Source organism: Anomaloglossus baeobatrachus, chromosome 10 (assembly GCF_048569485.1).
Source record: "Anomaloglossus baeobatrachus isolate aAnoBae1 chromosome 10, aAnoBae1.hap1, whole genome shotgun sequence".
In the NCBI taxonomy this organism is placed as follows: Eukaryota; Metazoa; Chordata; class Amphibia; order Anura; family Aromobatidae; genus Anomaloglossus; species Anomaloglossus baeobatrachus.
This window is the reverse complement of record NC_134362.1, coordinates 93,138,498-93,159,882: the sequence shown is the minus strand read 5'-3', so window position 1 is coordinate 93,159,882 and position 21,385 is coordinate 93,138,498.

Below are 21,385 nucleotides of genomic sequence, written 5' to 3'. Positions count from 1 at the left end.
ACCCAGCCATCTTCAGAAAAACCAAGAAAACATCTATCACCGGCCGCTGCCAGGCAGAAAATGCTCTCCTAAATACACTAGGCTGATTTGCAGTAGGATTATCTAGATTTCCAATTAACTCCAACACTTGTCTTGGTCTCTTGGTCACAGATTCAGACTCAGCTTCATTACCATTCCTGCCACCAGAGGGAGCTCCACACCAGCACCCACTCAGATAACATTCACAACAGTACCCCCCCTTGAGGAGGGGTCACCGAACCCTCACCAGAGCCACCCGGTCTGTCAGGATGGGCATGATGAAAGGCACGAACCAACCTGTCAGCGTGAACGTCAGAAGCAAAAACCCAAGAATTGTCCTCCTGACCATTACCCTTCCACTTAACAAGGTACTGAAGATTTCATCTATTAAGGCGAGAATCCAAAATTTTCTCTTCTTCATACTCTAGATCCCCATCAACCAACACAGGATCAGAAGGCACTGCCGTGGGAGCTGCTGGTTTCACATGTTTCTTCAACAAAGACTTATGAAAAACATTGTGAATTTTAAAAGACTCAGGAAGAGCCAAACTAAATGATATGGGATTAATAATCTTCGAAATCTTATAAGGCCCAAGAAATCTTGGCTTAAATTTAGGAGAAGAATCCCTCATAGGAATATTTTTGGAGGACAACTAAACCTTGTCCCCCACTTTAAACCGGGGACCAACAGTCCTACGTCGGTTGGCAAATCTTTGGGCATTCTCCTGGGCCTGAAATAATTTGTTCACTACCTGATCCCAAATCTGCTGCATTCTCTCCATCACAGAATCAACTCCCGGACAGGCCAAAGCCTCAATCTGCCCTGAAGAAAACCTGGGATGAAACCCAAAATTGCAGAAAACTGGAGACATCAAAGTAGCAGAGCTAGCCCTATTATTGAGAGCAAACTCAGCCAATGGCAAAAAGGAAACCCAGTCATCCTGATCCGCAGATACAAAACACCTCAAATAGTTAACCAATGTCTGGTTTGCTCTCTCAGTCTGACCATTGGTCTGAGGAGGAAACACAGAAGAAAAAGACAGCCCAATTCCTAATTTAGAACAAAATTGTCTTCAAAATCTGGACACAAACTGAACTCCTCTGTCCAACACAATATTCTCAGGAATACCATGTAAATGAACCACCTGTTGAAAAAACAAGGGCACCAACTCTGATGAAGACGGCAACTTAGGCAATGGTACCAAAAGGACCATCTTAGAGATTCTATCACAAATAACCCAAATAACCGTCATCCTCTGAGAGACAGGAAGATCTGAAATAAAATCCATAGCGATATGAGTCCAAGGTCTCTTAGGTACAGGCAATGGCAATAACAGCCCACTAGAACGTGAACGAGGCTTGGATCTAGAACAAACCCCACAAGATTGCACAAAACTTCTAACATCCCGAGATAGAGAAGGCCACCAAAAAGATCTACTCATTAGATCCCTAGTACCAAAAATCCCAGGATGACCAGCCAAGATGGAACAATGTATCTCAGACATAATTACTCCTCCATTGAACAGGAACATACAGTTTTCCCATAGGACATCTCTCAGGTTTGTCCCCCTGAAATCTCTCAAGTGCTAACCTCAAATCGGGCGAAATAGTGGAGAGGACCACACCTTCGTTCAGAATAGTAGATGGCTCAGCAACATCAAGAGAATCAACAAAGAAACTTCTGGAGAGGGCATCCGCTTTAATATTTTTGGTGCCCGGTAGAAAAGAGACCACAAAATTGAAACGCGCAAATAATAGAGCCCACCTCTTGGCAGATTCAAGGTATGTCAGATTCTTATGATCAGGGAGCACCACAATTTGATGTCTAGCTCCCTCCAACCAATATCTCCATTCTTCAAAAGCCCACTTTCTAGCCAATAACTCCCGATTACTCACAGCATAGTTTTGTTCAGATGGAGAAAATTTCTGAGAGAAGAAGGCACAAAGCCTCAGTTTGGAAGTTCTAGGATCTCTTTGAGACAAAACAGCTCCTGCTTCAATTTCTGAGGCATCTGTCTCCACCTTAAACGGAAGAGAAACATCAGGTTGCTGCAGGACTGGGTCAGAAGTGAACCTCTTTTTAAGCTCCTAGAAGGCCATATTGGCCTCTGGGGTCCAATTCTCAACATCAGCTCCCTTTTTAGTCAAATCCGTCAAAGGCTTAACAATACTAGATAAATTGGCTATAAATTTACGGTAGAAATTTGCAGAACCCAAACATTTCTGAAGGGATTTCAAAGAAGTAGGCAGAACTGAGTCATAAATGGCCTGAACCTTGACCAGATCCATTTCAATAGAAGATGGAGACAAAATATACCCCAAAAAGTAAATTTTTTTTGTACGCCAAAGAGACATTTTCATTCCTTAACATACAATGCATTGTTCTTAAGAACCTGAAAAACAGTCCGAACTTGCTCAACATGAGAGTCTCAATCATGAAAAAAAATCTAACAATCATCCAAATAGACGATCAGAAAGTTACCAATTAGTTTAATATCATTCATGAATGACTGTAAGATGGAGGGGGCATTAGTGAGCCCCCAAAAGGAATCACTAGGTACTCAAACTGCCCCTCAGGGGTATTAAAAGCCGTCTTCCATTCATCACCCTCCTTAATTCGAATGAGATTGTACGCACTCTTTAAGATCAAGTTTAGTAAACCATTTAGCCCCATTAACTCTGGAAAACAGATCTGACATCAAGGGCAAAGGATACTGATATTTAACAGTGATTTTATTAAGGAGGCGATAGTCAATGCAAGGTCTCAATGACACAAAAAAAACCGGCACCCGGGGGTGAAGATGACAGTCTAATATGACCTTTTTCCAATGACTCTTTAATATAAGTTCGCATAGCATCATGTTTGGGCACAGACAAACTGAAAATTCGTCCCTTATGAAATTTGCAACCTGGCACTAAGTCAATGGCACAATCACACTCCCTATGGGGAGGCCAGGAATCAGATCCAGTCTCATTAAACACATCAAGGAAGTCTGACAAATATTCAGGTACATCATGTGTCTGAGCAGGAATAGACAACACAGAAAGGTCATTATGCACACATTGACAATCCCAACTAACCACAGACAAGGATCTCCAATCTAGAACTGGATTATGGGTCTGCAGCCAAGGGAATCCCAGTACCAAAATATGATGCAAGCTGTGTAGTACCAAAAATTTACAATTCTCCTGATGACCTGGTGCAACCGTCACAGTCACCTGGGTCCAAAATTGGGGTTTATTCTCAGCTAAGGGAGTAGAATCAATGCATCTTAAACAGTGTCGTAGCTAGTGGTTTAGCTCAGGGGGGAGGGGGAGGGGGCAAAACATCTGAATGGGCCCCTAACCTGGTAACACCTATGGTAGCACGCCTTAATAATGGGTATAGAGGAACCTCAGCAGATGACCACGCTGTTACTGAAAATAAATCTACACAAAGCCCAACACTGATATTACCGCCATATTGTGACCATAGAGTGGTAGCTATAAGTCCTGCAGTACATGTGAGAGATTATAGTACAGTTATAGGTGGTGACTTAAAGCTTATGTTCTTTCTGATGAACTCATTCACTTTTCTCGTCTTTTCTTTGTGGCCCAGCCCGACATGACAACTTTTCCAGCCAGGGCTCGTCTGCAGAAATTACAACACAAACTCATCTGACTTCTCACATTTCCAGACCTGACCTGATCTATTCCCGACCCGCACAAACCCCTCATAATCCTGATACCCCAATACTGAGCCACTGCTGCCATATGTGCCCCTATTACTGCACCTGCTGTGTGGCACAATAACAGTGCTCCTCTTACCACCCCACATACTAATGCCACCACTGTACCCCCACATGGTAATAACACCTCATTTGTGCTCTCTAGATGGTAAAGTTGACCCTTTAAAATTATTATTACCCTTGGAAAGTGCCCTAGAAATGTGTCCACATTTTTCCCATAGAATGTAATAATTAGAGATGAGCGATGTTCGATTTGAACCGTTCGCCAATTTCAAATTCGAGTGATTTTGGGCGGTGTACGAGTCGTTCGATGAACTCGAACGATTTGCTTCAAGTTCGGCCGTTCAAGTTACCGTTCGATAACGGTTTGATCACAAAAAAACATGACTTTTCACAGTAAGGCTATGTGTGCACGTTGTGTATTTGCATGCGTCCTGCGTCCCCAGTAGAGTTGAGCGTGGTTCGGGGTTCTCTAGTTCGCGGTTCGAGTAATTTTGGGGGGTGTTCTAGATAGAACTAGAACTCGAGCTTTTTGCGAAAAGTTCGTTAGCTCGAGTTACGTTCGAGAACGGTTCTATCAGCAAAAAGCCTAGCTAATTACTAGCTGGCTTTTCACTGTAATAGTGTGAGTCACTCTGTGATTCACACTATTATGAAATTTCAGCGTCTAGTGTGCGGCTGCGAGTTTAGATCACTGCTGCTGGGATAATGGCGATTGCCATTTTTTTTTTCTTCCTTCCCTAAGCGCGCGTGTAGTGGTGCGGGCCAGCATGTCAGCCAATCCCAGACACACACACGGCTAAGTGTACTTTTTGCCAGACAAGCAAGGGCATGTGTCATAGGCTGTCCATGTCACATGTCCTTGCATTATAAAAACGGACATTTTCCCTCAGGACTCCGTTATGTGCCTTCTGCTTCTGGGTGTCAGTCACCGCTCACGCAGCTCCTGTCGCCGGTCCTGCTGTGTACGCTATACACACAGCGCTCTACAGATTAGGGACAGAAGTTTATTTCAGCCCTTTTCAGGGATAATTACAGCTGGCTCAGAGCCATAGGTGACAGTCAGGTCCGTGGAAACGCTGTATACAGCTTCAGATAACAGAGTCTGTGTAGCTAAGCTCAGGGAATTCCTTGCTGCATTTCACCATTAGGAGGGATAGAAAGTGAGGCCTCCTTTCCTCTACACTGACCCACAACCTGGCCACTGTAACCTAATGCCCTTTTTTGCAAAGCCATTTTAATTGCAGAGTGCTGCCAGTTAGTGCCATCCAAAGAGTGGCTACTGTATTCTATTATTGTGCCACTGGTGCAAAGCAAGTCCCACCACCTCTGCATTCTCCCCTCCTGCACATTTTTGCAAAGCCATTTTAATTGAGAAGAGTGCTGCCAGTTAGTGGCATCCAAAAAGTGGCTGTTAGACTCCATTAGTGTCCCACTGGTGCCAAGCAATTTCCAGCACCTCTGCATTGCACCCTCAAGCTCATTTTTACTAAGCTATTATAATAGCAAACACTGAGGAAACTTAGTGGCATCCTAAAAGTGGCTGTTGGACTCCATTAGTGTCCCACTGGTGCCAAGCAATTTCCAGCACTTCTCCATTGCACCCTCAAGCTCATTTTACTAAGCCATTATAATAGCAAACACTGAGGAAACTTAGTGGCATCCAAAGAGTGGCTGTTGGGCTCCATTAGTGTCCCACTGGTGCCAAGCAATTACCAGCACCTCTGCATTGCACCCTCAAGCTCATTTTTACTAAGCCATTATAATAGCAAACACTGAGGAAACTTAGTGGCATCCTAAAAGTGGCTGTTGGACTCCATTGGTGTCTCACTGGTGCCAAGCAATATCGAGCACCTCTGCATTGCACCCTCAAGCTTATTTTTACTAAGCTATTATAATAGCAAACTGTGCTGCCAGTTTAAGGGCCATAGTTGAATTGTCAGGGATAGTCAGTGTTGTTTCTTCTGCTGTCAATAAAGCTAGACCACCTCTGCAATCTACGCCACCTCTCAATTTTTACTACCACATTTTAAGTGGACAATCTTGTCACTATCAAAATGAGTGGCAAAATAACAGATGCTGGTGGAAAGAGGAACAGGCGTGTTGGAAAAGCAAAAAAAGTTGTTATCCGTGGGGAAGGTGGCAAAGCTACATTAACATCTGCTGAAGATATGCCATATTCCAGCAAAAGTAAGATGTCTACTACTTTCCGTGGACAATCCAATGTGCTCCCTTTTTTACGGACCCGAACAACTGTAAGAAAGGTAGATGATGCACAAAAAAAGAACATGCTTGAATGGATCTCAAGTGCTCCAACAAGTGCCCTCTCCTCCACCTCAACTACCGCATCCCAAAGAAAACAGTCCTCTGAGTTGTCATCCCAATAAGCTTGCTTTCTCCCAGCTCTCAAGTCTCCATCCGCCCTGCACAGTATGGTGGAACAGAGATGGCTGAGTCTGCAGAGCTGTTCAGTCACACTATAGACTTGGAATCAGAGCTATGCTCACAAGCTACAATGAGTACAGACCAGGAAATGGTCTGCAGTGATGCCCAGAGCCTTTGTGACTCAGATTCAGGCTGATGACAAAGTTTCTGAGCATAATGTTGACCCTTATTCAAAAACTGTAACACCTGTTGTTCAAGACAATGAGGAACATGCTGATGATGATGAGACGCAGATACCAGATTGGGATGACAACTTAAATATTCGGTCAGGGCAGGAAGAGGCTCGGTCTGAGGGGGAGGGGAGTGCAAACACAATGCTTGATGAGGAAGTTCTAGATCCCACCTACTGTCAACCCACAGTCAGGCACTCGAGGAGGTCAACAGAGGCGGTGGAGGAGGATGCAACTGACGACGAAGTTACCTTGCGCCTTCCTGGACAGAGTCAGAGTACTGGTAGCACATGTACAACTGCATCCTCAGCCACCACTCTGCCTCTGAGCACTAGTCGGGGTGGCTCAGCAGGTCACATGTCCTCTAAGCCTTGCCTAGCCTGGTTCTTTTTTGACCTTGCAAAGGATCGCCCAAATCATGTGATCTGTAAAATTTGTCGGGAATCTGTTAGTAGAGGCAAAAACCTCAGCAGTTTGACAACTTCTTCCATGAATCGTCACATGAATAAATATCATATGTCCCAGTGGGAAGCTCACCGTGCTGCAATGCGGCCTATCAGAGTGGACCATCCACCGCCTGCCCCTTTTAGTGTATGCGCACGCTCTTCATTTTCAAGGACTGTGGGGACAGCTGTCACACCTGGTTTTCCACGCACACCTTCCACCACTCTAACCGCAACAGGCAGTTTACTTGGTAGGTCGTCAGTTGTTTTGGAAGGGGAAACAAGTGCATGTGTACAGCTCTCTCAGACATCGATAGCACCAACGTTGGATGAAGGCAACATCATGTCTACGCCTGCACTTTTCTCACAAACCTGCTTTTTTCAAGGGACACCCTACTCACCACCATCTACACACAGCAGCCAGATCTCTGTCCCTCAGATGTGGACAAATAAAAGGCAATTTCCTGCGACCCATGACAAAGTTAAGAGGTTGACTTTATCCCTCTGTAAGCTCTTGACTACCGAAATGCTGCCTTTCCGCCTGGTGGACACACAGGATTTTCGAGACCTTTTGTCTGTCGCTGTGCCCCAGTACCAGATGCCCAGTCGCCACTACTTCTCTAAGAAAGGTGTGCCCGCGCTACACCAGCATGTCGCACACAACATCACCGCTTCCTTGAGAAACTCTGTGTGTGAACGGGTACATTTCACCACCAATACTTGGACCAGTAAGCATGGACAGGGACGTTACATGTCGCTGACTGGGCACTGGGTAACTATGGTGATAGATGGTGAAGGGTCTGCTGCACAAGTCTTGCCGTCTCCACGACTTGTGTGTCAATCATCTGTCTGTCCACGTTCCTCCACTGCTTCTGCCTCCTCAACCTCGTCTGGGTCCTCCACCTCTGCCCCAAGCCTGCCTGGTCAGGCCACCAGCATTGTAACTGTGCAGAAGGAATCACGCACCCCTCATTACTATGCTGGCAGCAGAGCACAACGGCATCAGGCGGTCTTTGTCTTGAAATGTCTTGGAAATAAGAGTCACACAGCGGCTGAGTTGTGGGCAGCTCTGGAGACTGAGGGTACCTTCACACTTAGCGATGCAGCAGCGATCCGACCAGCGATCTGACCTGGTCAGGATCGCTGCTGCATCGCTACATGGTCGCTGGTGAGCTGTCAAACAGGCAGATCTCACCAGCAACCACTGAACAGTCCCCAGCCAGCAGCGACGTGCAAGCGACGCTGCGCTTGCACGGAGCCGCCGACTGGAAGCTGCGGAGACTGGTAACTAAGGTAAACATCGGGTATGGTTACCCGATGTTTACATTAGTTACCAGCGCTGTGTGCAGAGAGCAGGGAGCCGCGCACACTGAGCGCTGGCTCCTTGCTCTCCTAGCTGCTGTACACATCGGGTTAATTAACCCGATGTGTAATGCAGCTACATGTGCAGAGAGCAAGGAGCCGCGCACACTGCTTAGCGCTGGCTCCTTGCTCTCCTAGCTGCTATACACATTGGGTTAATTAACCCGATGTGTACAGCAGCTACATGTGCAGAGAGCCGGAGCCGGCAGCACAGGTAGCGTGAGAGCTGCGGAGGCTGGTAACTAAGGTAAATATCGGGTAACCACCTTGGTTACCCGATGTTTATCTTGGTTACAAGCTTACCTCAGCTGTCAGACGCCGGCTCCTGCTCCCTGCTCGCTTAATTTGTCGCTCTCTCGCTGTCACACACAGCGATCTGTGTGTCACAGCGGGAGAGCGGCTTTGAAGAAAACGAACCAGGGCTGTGTGTAACGAGCAGCGATCTCGCAGCAGGGGCCAGATCGCTGCTCATTGTCACACACAGCGAGATCGCTAATGAGGTCACTGCTGCGTCACAAAAAGCATGACTCAGCAGCGATCTCGGCAGCGAGCTCGCTGTGTGTGAAGCACCCCTGAGTTTGGTAAATGGTTGTCTCCACTCAACCTGCAGCCGTGTGCAACAATGCTGCAAAGCTAGGTGCGGCCCTTCGCCTGGGCAAGGTGACACACGTGCCTTGTATGGCTCACGTGTTGAATCTTGTTGTCCAGCAATTTTTAATACACTATCCTGGCCTAGATAGCCTTCTCAACAGGGCACGAAAACTGTCTGCTCACTTCCGCCGTTCAACCGCCGCAGCTGAGCGACTTTCATCGCTCCAGAAGTCTTTCGGCCTGCCGGTTCATCTCCTGAAATGCGATGTGCCGACACACTGGAATTCGACTCTCCACATGTTACTGTGGCAGCACTGCCGAGCACTGGTGCAATACGTCATGACGTATAGCCTTAACCAACGAGATGCAGAGGTGGGGCAGATCACCTTGATAGAGTGGTCTCAGATCAAGGACCTATGCACCCTTCTGCACAGTTTCGACATGGCGACGAATATGTTTAGCGCTGACAATGCCATTATCAGCATGATAATTCCAGTCATTTACATGCTGGAGCACAAGCTAAACACTTTTCAGAGTCAGGGGGTGGGACAACAGGAAGGGGAGGAACTACAGGAGGATTCATATGCGCAAGGGACAACAACTTCATCAAGGTGCAGACATTCATCATCACCAAGGCAGCAGGCATGGGACCATGGGGGACAGGGATCAACAAGGCGCATGGTAGCAGGCGAAATGTTGAGGAAGGTGCAGGAGAACATGAAGAAATAGAGGACAAACTGTCCATGGACATGGAAGACTCAGCGGATGAAGGAGACCTTGGTCAAATTTCAGTTGAAAGAGGTTGGTGGGAGATGTCAGAGGAAGAAAGAACGGTAAGCACCTCTATGCCACGAACACAGCTTGGACTTGGTCCGCATGGCTGCGCAAGACACATGAGTGCCTTCTTGCTGCACTACCTCCAACATGACCCTCGTATTGTCAAAATTAGAAGTGATGATGACTACTGGGTTGCCACACTATTAGATCCCTGGTACAAGTCCAAATTTTGAGACATAATTCCAGCCATAGAAAGGGACGCACGTATGCAGGTGTATCAGCAGAAGCTGTTACTCGATCTTAGCTTGGCTTTTCCATCAAACAACCGTGCAAATGCAGGGAGTGAATCTCCCAGTTGTAACTTGACAAACATGGGACGGTCTCGTCATCATCAACAGTCTAACCATACTAGCAGCACCGTATCTGGTGCTGGTAACAGCAATTTTATTGAATCGTTTCATAATTTTTTTAGAACATCCTTTGCAAGGCCACCAGAGACAAGAAGTCTGACACATAGTCAACGGCTAGAGAGGATGATAGAAGAGTATCTCCAAATAAACATTGATGCCATGACTTTGCAAATGGAGCCTTGCTCATTTTGGGCTTCAAATCTTGAAAAATGGCCAGAGCTCTCCACTTACTACCCCCGTGTCATCCTGGGGACGGTTAAGGATGTCGTATTTTTGAATGTGCTTGATGCAAATCTACCTGTGAAGTGTACAACTGGGGCACAAGTGCTGCCACTGAAGGGGTGTCTGTGTGGCCCAATTTTTCGAAAAAAGGGAGACTCCACTTGGAGTAACCCTTGCTTGCAGTGTTTCTAAAAATGATCCAAATTGAACAGATCTGGGATCAGAAAAGACTTTGCTACCTACCCCCCGTGTCATCCTGGGGACGGTTAAGGATGGCGTATTTTTTAATTTGCTTGATGCAAATCTACCTGTGAAGTGTACAACTGGGGCACAAGTGCTGCCACTGAAGTGGTGTCTGTGTGGCCAAATTTTTGGAACAAAGGGGACTCCGCTTGGAGTAACCCTTACTTGCAGTGTTTCTAAATATGATCCAAGATGAACAGATCTGGAATCAGCAAAGACTTTGCTACCTACCCCGGTGTCATCCTGGGGACGGTTAAGGATGTCATATTTTTGAATGTGCTTGATGGAAATCTACCTGTGAAGTGTACAACTGGGGCACAAGTGCTGCCACTGAAGGGGTGTCTGTGTGGCCCAATTTTCGAAAAAAGGGAAACTTCACTTGGAATAACCCTTACTTGCAGTGTTTCTAAATATGATCCAAGATGAACAGATCTGGGATCAGCAAAGACTTTGCTACCTACCCCGGTGTTATCCTGGGGACAGTTAAGGATGGTGTATTTTTGAATGTGCTTGATGCAAATCTACCTGTGAAGTGTACAACTGGGGCACAAGTGCTGCCACTGAAGGGGTGTCTGTGTGGCCAAATGTTTGGAAAAAAGGGAGACTCAACTTGGAATAACCCTTGCTTGCAGTGTTTCTCAAAATGATCCAAGATGAACAGATCGGGGATCAGAAAAGACTTTGCTACCTACTACCCCCGTGTCATCCTGGGGACGGTTAAGGATGGCGTATTTTTGAATGTGCTTGATGCAAATCTACCTGTGAAGTGTACAACTGGGGCACAAGTGCTGCCACTGAAGTGGTGTCTGTGTGGCCAAATTTTTGGAAGAAAGGGGACTCCGCTTGGAGTAACCCTTACTTGCAGTTTTTCTAAAAATGATCCAAGATGAACAGATCTGGGATCAGCAAGACTTTGCTACCTACCCCCGTGTCATCCTGGGGACGGTTATGGATGTCGTATTTTTGAATTTGCTTGATGCAAATCTACCTGTGAAGTGTACAACTGGGGCACAAGTGCTGCCACTGAAGGGGTGTCTGTGTGGCCCAATTTTTGGAAAAAAGGGAGACTCCGCTTGCAGTAACCCTTGCTTGCAGTGTTTCTAAAAATGATCCAAGATGAACAGATCTGGGATTAGCAAAGTCTTTGCTACCTACCCCGTTGTCATCCTGGGGACGGTTAAGGATGGCATATTTTTGAATGTGCTTGATGCAAATCTACCTGTGAAGTGTACAACTGGGGCACAAGTGCTGACACTGAAGGGGTGTCTGTGTGGCCCAATTTTTGGAAAAAAAGGGAGACTCCGCTTGGAGCATCCCTTGCTTTGTTTTTAAAAAGGAGCCAAGATGAACAAGTCATGGTTCAGCAAAGACTTTGCTACCTACCCCGGTGTAATCCTGGGGACGGTTAAGGATGGTGTATTTTTGAATGTGCTTGATGCAAATCTACCTGTGAAGTGTACAACTGGGGCACAAGTGCTGCCACTGAAGGAGGTGTCTGTGTGGTTCAATTTTTGGAAAAAAGGGAGACTCCGCTTGGAGTAACCCTTGCTTGCAGTGTTGCTAAAAAATGATCCATGATGAACAGATCTGGGATCAGCAAAGACTTTGCTACCTACCCCGGTGTCATCCTGGGGACGGCTAAGGATGGCGTATTTTTGAATGTGCTTGATGCAAATCTACCTGTGAAGTGTACAACTGGGGCACAAGTGCTGCCACTAAAGGGGTGTCTTTGTGGCCCAATTTTTGGAAAAAAGGGAGACTCCGCTTGGAGTCTTGCAGTGTTTTACATGATTTTAGAAGGGAATGCCATGCCTATATCTGTAATATAGAGATAGACCTGGCTCACTCAACGTGGGGGTGCTCTGGAATAATAAGTCCAATATAACAAAAGAATATATCCGGCACACCACTATGCAAAAGAGGAATCTTGGAATTGGTTTGAAAAAAACATGGATTTATTGTGTATGTACAGGAAAGTCCGTCCAACGTTTCAATCCAAAAGGATCTTTCACAGGGACAATGGGACCTGAAGTATACAAGGGTTGTCAAATCATATCAGTGCAGGAGGCCATCAAAGTGTACCAGAAGGATGCGTAAGCGGTCTCAGTATTTCTATTAAGTGATATAGTGCTAGGGGAGTGTCCAACAAGAACGTGTCGTGGTCTTGTGTATAGCAGGGAAAAATCCGGATCAATGGAACCAATAAATGTTAGTCACACAATGTCGGATGGGGAAACCGATCATGCCACTGACTGGGTCACATTAATGTAATTCCTTTATATAACGTGATCTTCCAGAGAGGAGGAATGGCAGTGCTGCCGGCTGAGAATGGATAAACGGAAGCCTGCAACTGCGTTGGTGGGAAAGTGGATCTCCAGTGATGGCGTCGAACATTCCCCGAACTAAGCCGCCGTTCGATGAACCGAACCGAACTCGAACACTAGGGGGGTGGCTCAACACTAGTAATAATGCCCCCAGTGTGCCTGTGATGATCACAATACCCTGAGTGCCCCTATAACTATAATGCTTCTTAAGTGTCCACTACTTAACCTTTAAAAATGTCTCCTGAGTTTCTCAGGTACACAATATGATGATCCCCATAGCTCTCCATATCTCCATACAAAGTATGATGTCCCCACAGTTCTCTATACAGAGTTTGATGATCCCAAAGCTCCCTATAAAGTATAATGGGCCCACCACTTCCCTTTACACAGTATGATGGGCCCACATCTCCCCTATACAAATTATAATGGGCCCATAGCTCTCCTATACAAAGTAAGATGGGCCCACAACTCCCTACACACAGTATGATGAGCGACTTCTTCAGGGGGTGGAGTCATTGGGGATTGCCTGGGATTAAATGTATCTTAGCGACCAATCAGCACAGAGTCTGTGCGCATGCGTTGTTAGTCGTGTACATAAGAGGTCACGTGGGGAAAGTGACGGAGAGCGTCATAGCCAGACCACCGAATCACTGCACAGAAGCAGAGAAGTGGGCGTAAAGGTGCAGCATAGAATAACAAATTGGACCGGCCAAAGAAATTTCATATATTGCAGCAAGATCATATGTATAGAGCATAGGGATATAAAGGAAACGAGCACAAACTTTGATACAAATGTGATAATAATCCAGTGCAGCGTGTCATAGAAAGGGCGGAAAAAACGCCGACCGTGTCATAAAAGGGGCGGGTAACCCGAACACGTCACAAAAAGGGGCGGATAAGAAGAGGCATATAGCCAAGCACATGATAGAAGGGGCGGATCATAAGAAGTATCATAGGAGAGACGAATACCGTGGTGTAGGGGCGGGTAGCCAGACGTGTCATAGAGGGGGCGTGTTAGGAGAGGCTAGAATAAAGAGATCAGGTACAACGTATCATGAAAAGGCGGAAAACACTGCCTGTGTCATAGAGGGGGTGGGTGGCCCCAACCTATCCCAAAGCGAACAGATCAAAGGAGACAAATAGTCAAATGTATGATGAAGAAAGGATCATAGAAGGGTGTCATAAAGAAGGCAAATCGCCAATATGTGTAACAGAAAAAACATATAGGAGGAGAGGCAAATAGCCTGGAATTAAATGTATCTTAGCGACCAACCAGCACAGGGTCTGCGTAGTGCGCATGCGTTGTTAGTCGTGCACATAAGAGGTCACGTGGGTAAAATGACGGAGAGCGTCATAGTCAGACCACCGAATCACTGCACAGAAGCAGGGAAGTGAGCGTGAAGGTGCAGCAAGAAATAACAGATTGGACCGGCCAGAGAAATTTCATATATTGCAGCAAAATCATATGTATAGAGCTCTAACTTTAATACAAATGTGATAATATTAATCCAAAAAAACCAGATGTGATAATATTAATCCAAAAAATGCAGCGTGTCATAGAAGGGGCAGAAAAAACGCCGACCGTGTCATGAAAGGGACGGGTAGCCCGAGCACGTCACAAAAAGGGCGGATAAGAAGAGGCATATAGCCGAGCATATGATAGAAGGGGCGGATCATAAGAAGTGACATAGAAAAGACGAATAACGTCGTGTAGAGTGTCATTTACGGGCGAGTAGCCTGACATATCATAGAGGGGGCGTGTTCGGAGAGGCTAGAAAAAGAGAAAAGAAATCAGGTGCAACGTGTCATGAAAAGGGCGGAAAACACTGCCCATGTCATAGAGGGGGCGGATGGCCCCAACCTATCCCAAAGAGAACAGGTGAATAACAAACATAATAAGTGAGGCAAATCGCCTGCACATAGAGGAGAAACAAAACTAACTGTGTCATAAGGGGGGACTAATAATAAGGTAAAGAGGTGACCAAATCATAAAAAAGCCAGGTAACCCAAACATATCATATAGGGGACAGAGCTCAACAAACCAAATAAAATACGTATCGATAAAATATGATAGAAAACCCGATACTATATGATATGACTCACAAGTGGTCACAGAAAGGGAACAAAGCTAAGGTTCTTTTTTTTACTTACACCTGTAATTATATTAGGTGTTCCCATGTTTGGTGTGATTCAGCCTTTGACCATGGTTTAATATATGCTCTGATCCATATCACTCCCCCAGATTGTCACTTCCCTTTCCTCACTGTCTCACACTACCTTTATACATGGACGAGCGTAATTACTCCATGGTCTTGGAGGGATGATACTATATATGGGACCGACGTATATACCAAAATGAATTTATCCATGTGCCGATAGTGTAATGATTAGAGTTGAGCGCGGTTCGCGGTTCGAGGTTCTCCAGTTGCGGCTCGAGTGATTTTGGGGGCTGTTCTAGATCGAAATAGAACTCGAGCTTTTTTGCTAAAGCTCGATAGTTCTAGATACATTCGAGAACGGTTCTAGCAGCAAAAAAAACAGCTAATTCCTAGCTGGCTTTCCGTTGTAATAGTGTAAGTCACTCTGTGACTCACACTATTATGACATTTCAGTGTATAGTGTGCGGGAACAGCGCATTCAGATCACTGCTGTAGGTATAATGGCGATCGCCATTTTTATTTTTTCTTGTCTTCCTTCCCTAAGCGCGCGCGTGTAGTGGGGCGGGCCAGCATGTCAGCCAATCCCAGACACACACACAGCTAAGTGGACTTTTAGCCAGAGAAGCAACGGCATGTGTGATAGGATGTCCATGTCACATGTCCCTGCATTATAAAACCGGACATTTTCCTCCAGCACGCCATTATCTGCCTTCTGCGTCCTTGGTGTCAGACATCACTGGCGCAGCTCCTATCGCCGATACAGCTGTATACGCTCCATACACAGCGCTGGACAGCTTAGGGATAGCACTTTCTATCAGTCCTTTTAAGGGCTCATACCGGCAGGGTCAGAGCCATAGGTGACAGAGTTTAAAACAGAGTTTAACATCTACAAAAGATGACAGCGTCTGTGTAGCTAAGGTCAGGGATTTCCTCGCTGCATTTCTCCATTAGGAGGGATAGAAAGGCAGGCTTCCTTTCCTCTACCCAGAGAACCACAACCCTGCCACTGTACCCTCCTGCCCTTTGCACACTCCAACTCATTGTTACTAAGCCATTATACTAGCAAACTCTAAGTGAACCTAGTGGCATCCTAAACGTGGCTATTGGACTTCTGTATAGTCCCACTAGTGCAAAGATATTTGCAGCACCTCTGCCTGCATTGCACACTCCAACTCATTGTTACTAAGCCACTATACTAGCAAACACTGAGTGAACTTAGTGGCATCCTAAACGTGGCTGTTGGACTTCTGTATAGTCCCACTAGTGCAAAGATATTTGCAGCACGTCTGCCTGCATTGCACACTCAAACTCATTGTAACTAAGCCATTATACTAGCAAACACTGAGTGAACTTAATGGCATCCTAAACGTGGCTATTGGACTTCTGTATAGTCCCACTAGTGCAAAGATATTTGCAGCATGTCTGCCTGCATTGCACACTCCAACTCCTTGTTGCTAAGCCACTATACTAGCAAACACTGAGTGAACTTAGTGGCATCCTAAACGTGGCTGTTGGACTTCTGTATAGTCCCACTAGTGCAAAGATATTTGCAGCACGTCTGCCTGCATTGCACACTCAAACTCATAACTAAGCCATTATACTAGCAAACACTGAGTGAACCTAGTGGCATCCTAAACGTGGCTGTGGACTTCAGTATTGTCCCACTGGTGCCAAGCTATTTGTAGCACCTGTGCAGGACACCCTCATGCACATTTTGCTACTCTAATGTTATAGCAAACTCAGGGAATTCATTGCTGCATTTGATAATTCGGAGGGATAGAAAGTGAGGCTTCCTTTAGCTTTTCCTTCTGTTCATAGACAGCATCTACAAGTCCACACCCGAAGAGCAATTTCTCCTCCACGTGTAAGTGTGGAGAGGCAGCTAGTGCGCATGTGTGTGCCAATTTACCCCAGCTGCAGCCTAATTACAGTGTTTCGCCTAGTGAGTATGCTCAGCCTGACTGTGCCATTCCTGAGGCTAAGTCTTCATTTCGGGATGCAGCGCATGCTCCCACACTTAGTGCGAAAAGCCTCTTTGCACAGGTACTTGCATTCCGTGCCGGGTCTAAGTCCTGTTTTGTGCCTAGACACCATGGTAAAGCTGATAGTCTTTTTTCAGAGACTGTATTTCAAGCAACTGACCATGCTCAGGCACTTACTGCATCAGAGACTAGGTCCGGTAATGAACTCTTTGGCCCTGCCCCTGATGTGTGAGGCCCATATAGACCACAGGGCATCAGGTGTCCTGACGATGTGGGCAGGCCACTGCCAAATGGCTTGCAGAGGCCCGCCCCTATGATTTGTCACCTCATTATTGATGGTCAGACGATGACTGGTGAGGTGTTTGTGTCGTGGCAGCCATGAGGTCATTATTGAAGTTGCGGTTCCAAATAGGACGCTAGTAATGCCACTCATGACGTGTCACTCTGCTTTTGTCTCCAGGAGGTGCATTGTGGTCCACCCTGGTTTGGGGCGGACCCAGGTTATAAAACGGGCTGGAGCCAACAAGGAGGTGCGCAGTCTTCTATTATGCTCTGAAAGAGCACACCTCCATGTGTTAAACCCATTGCGGCTTTAGGCCAGAGGTAGGCAGGGATAGGGCGTCGATGCAGGCCGCCACCACAGTTGGTAACGCAGAACGGTTAAGACCAGCTCCTGTCCTACAAGTCCTGTTTGTGCAGCCCAGTGGCATTAACAGCTAAGTTCAGAATAGAGCTGGGCTCAACTGCGGGTATGGGGGAGGTGCTTAAAGGGAAAATTGTTACAATAGTTAAATTAATCCCAAGCACACAATCAATTGCAACAGGGTAATGCAAAAAGTGATTTTTATTATGATTATGCAAGCAGAAAAAGAGAGCCACTACCGAAAAAGCAAAGACAAAAGTCAAGCCAACGTTTCGGCCTTCACAAGGCCTTTGTCAAGGACTTGCCTGTAAAGTAATGATAAAGATTATATACACACCAATGAGTGAACATAATATACATATTTACATATTTACAAGGAGTATATACACACATACGTGTATCAAGAGGTGACGGGTATAGACGGATTAGACGTCAAATGGGTAAACCACTGGTAGGGCGTTCTGCTCTCAAAGCACAACTTGCTGGATGGAGAGAGGGATACATCAATAATAACCACCATGGGAAGAATGGCAAGCAAAACGTTTAGTAACGGCAAGCACGCGCTGGTACAAGACTCAATCAAATGGTAATGCCAGCAGGCAATGAGATCATAGAATGAACCCAATCCGTTCAGAACCATCGGAAATGGGTGACATAGTAGACAATGCAGGATATGCTGTATAAGCGGTATAGATATAAGTAGAGCATTTATTATAGGACGGGCAGAACCAGGAGGAGGCAGCAGATTAAACAGTGCAACTACTATACTAGTGGTCAGGTGCCTCAATGTAGCATGTATAAAGAACGCTAGCAATTGTATGTAGATAAACAGTACACAGTATATCAGCACAGTAGACATTATGAGGTTAAAAAACCTACCCAAAGTCAAGGAGGCATGAAAGGTGAGTGGGTAGATGGAGGAAGTGCCTATGGAAAGACAGGGTACATTAGTACAAGTTGCAATGCATGTGGAGACCAGGCAAGTTGAGGTGCACAGTATAGATAGTGTGATTACCTTACAGGGCACAAGGGCAGGGGGACAGGGTCCCAGAGGTGCAGGCAGCAGGCATGTGGCAGTGGGGTCTGTGAAACGGCAGCTATTTGTAGCCAGGGCATTACTTCCTGGTGTGAGTCATGAGGGCAGGAGCGCAGGCGTCCGTGACGTCAGTGATGACGTGGGCTTGCTACTGCGCATGCGTCCGACGTCAGTGGGGAGTAGGAGAGATGCTGTTTGCAGGTACCCTAGTGCGCATGTGCGCAGGACGTCACGGAGGGGGCGGCCTTCGGGAGGGAATCCCTGTCAGTGTGAGTCACTGGACTCGGCGCGCTTGTGTGCGTCGCGTCACAGAGGGGGCGGGGTAAGGGGAGTAACAGGCTGTGAACGGGGGTATGGGTGCTTATGAGTGCATAGTGTCACATAGGGGGCCTATGTGGTTGTGTGTACCGGCTCATAAGATACATGGGACCAGGATGTGTGTAGTGGGGAAACACATTATGGATGGCTGTGTATAAAATGTGTATGTGGTATGTAGATGTGAAGTCAGTATATAGGATGTAAAAAGGGGGGACAGTATATGACTGTGGAGGGGGACTAGAAACATGGATGGGATGAGTATACAGCTGTATACTGCTGATGTGAAGCTGCTAGTGTATAGCTGATATAGATGGGTGAATACTACTGGTATATAGCTGGAATGGACAATAAGCTGGTATATGGCTGATATATGCTGCTGATGTAGTATATGTATGATAATGTTGTGTGTTGGAGGAGCATGTGTGCCCCGATGTATGCCGTGTGGAGGGGAAAAAAAGGGGGGGGGGGGGAAGGTGTAGGACAGGGAGGGAATGGTGATGGGGTAAGGATGCTACCTGGTGAAGAGAAGGTGCCAGTTGTGGAGAAGGTGCATGGGTGGGATCCGATCAGTGCAGCAGGTGATCAATATCTCTAAAAGAAAAATAAGATAGGTTAGGAAAACGGTTATATAGGCATCAAGATAAATACAAAAAAACAATGCATAGCAATGGTCTACATAGGTATACAGGCAAGATTAATAATTCGTTTCATACTCTCTATTCATACCCCACGGTTCCAGGGTTTGTAAAGTATGTATCCAGTATGCCTCACGGTCCCGGAGAATTTGTACCCTATTGCCGCCCCTTCTGGGTAGTGGGACATGTTCTAATATCTGAAACCTTAATTGGGAGACTGAGTGACCTCTGGCCGCAAAGTGAGCCGGAATGGGGAGTACAGTCAGGCCACACCTTATAGTAGATTTATGTTTGCTAATGCGGTCTCGGATATGTTGGGTAGTTTCTCCAACATATCCGAGACCGCAGGGGCATTTGATTAGGTAAACGACAAAGTTCGTGTCACACGTATAGAAACCTCGGATAGGGTATCGTTTACCGGTTCTGGGGTGTGTAACAAACTCTCCTCTGGTGACGTTAGAGCACTGTACACAATGGAGGCACGGGAATGTGCCCCTACGTGGCGTGGCCAAAAAACTCTGCCTGTCCCGGTTAAGGGATGAGCCAATATCAGCTCGGACCAAAGTGTCTCTGATATTGCGAGGACGTTTATGACAAATCAAAGGTGGAGATTGAAATTCCTCAATGTCCGGGTATGCACTGCCGAGAATTGGCCAATGTTTTTTAATGACCTGGCTAAATGAAGGGGAGAACGGGTGATATGTATTCACGAACGGTATGCGTTGTTTTTTGTTGGGTTCTGGATTGCGTCTGGGGGAGGTGCTTGTTGCAATATGGTGTGGATAGTCCCTGGCTTGAAATTTCCTGCTCATTTCTTGATGTCTGAGTGTGCGCGTTGTGGGATTGGAGACGATCCTCTCAACTCTACAATGTTGGGAGATGGGCAGAGATTTCTTGGTATGTTTTGGGTGACAGCTACTGTAGAGAAGAAGACTGTTTTTGTCTGTGGGTTTTGAGTATATGTCGGTGGCTAGTTTATTGTTGGGGTCCCGGATGACAAGGGTGTCGAGGAAATTGATGGAATCGTGATCATAGTGGAGGGTAAAAGAGATATTGGGAGAGATGGTATTGATGTCATTGAAGAAGCTAGTGAGTGTTTCTTCACTACCGGTCCAGATGAAGAATATGTCATCTATATAGCGTTTCCAAAGGGGGATGTTAGTGAGAAAGAAGGGATGTGGATAAATGAAATCTTCCTCAAATTTGGCCATATATATGTTTGCATATGGAGGTGCTACGTTCGAACCCATTGCGGTCCCTTTCCGCTGCATGTAGAACGTATCTTCGAATAGGAAGAAGTTATTTTCCAGGACCACCCTAAGGGTGTCCAGGCAAAATTGCTTTTTGAGATGGTCAAAGTTGGTGTGGGTATTGAGAAACCACTCAACCGCCAGGAGACCTCCTTGATGGTCGATGCTGGTGTACAAGCTGGTCACGTCCATGGTGACCAGGAGATCACTGTTGGTGATTTGGTTGATGCTGGATATGGTTTCCAGAAAGTGAGTGGTGTCCTTGAGGTAAGAGGGGGTTTTTGGGATAAGGGGTGTGAGTATCTTTTCCAGGGTACGGGCAAGTGGGGACAAAATGGAATCGGTGGAAGCAACGATTGGACGGCCGGGGGGGGAGGTGATATTTTTATGTATTTTGGGGAGGGTGTAAAATACGGGTGTGATGGGATGGTTGTTGATGAGAAAACTGGAGAGTTTTCTATCTATTGTGGCGTTGCTAGTGTAAAGGTCGACCAAATTTTTAATGGTAGAGCGGATGGTCGGAGTGGGGTCCCGTGGAATAGGGGTGTAGGTTGTGGGGTCACTGAGTTGGCTCTTAATTTCCGACACGTAGTAAGATTTATCAAGGACCACGATGGCACCACCTTTGT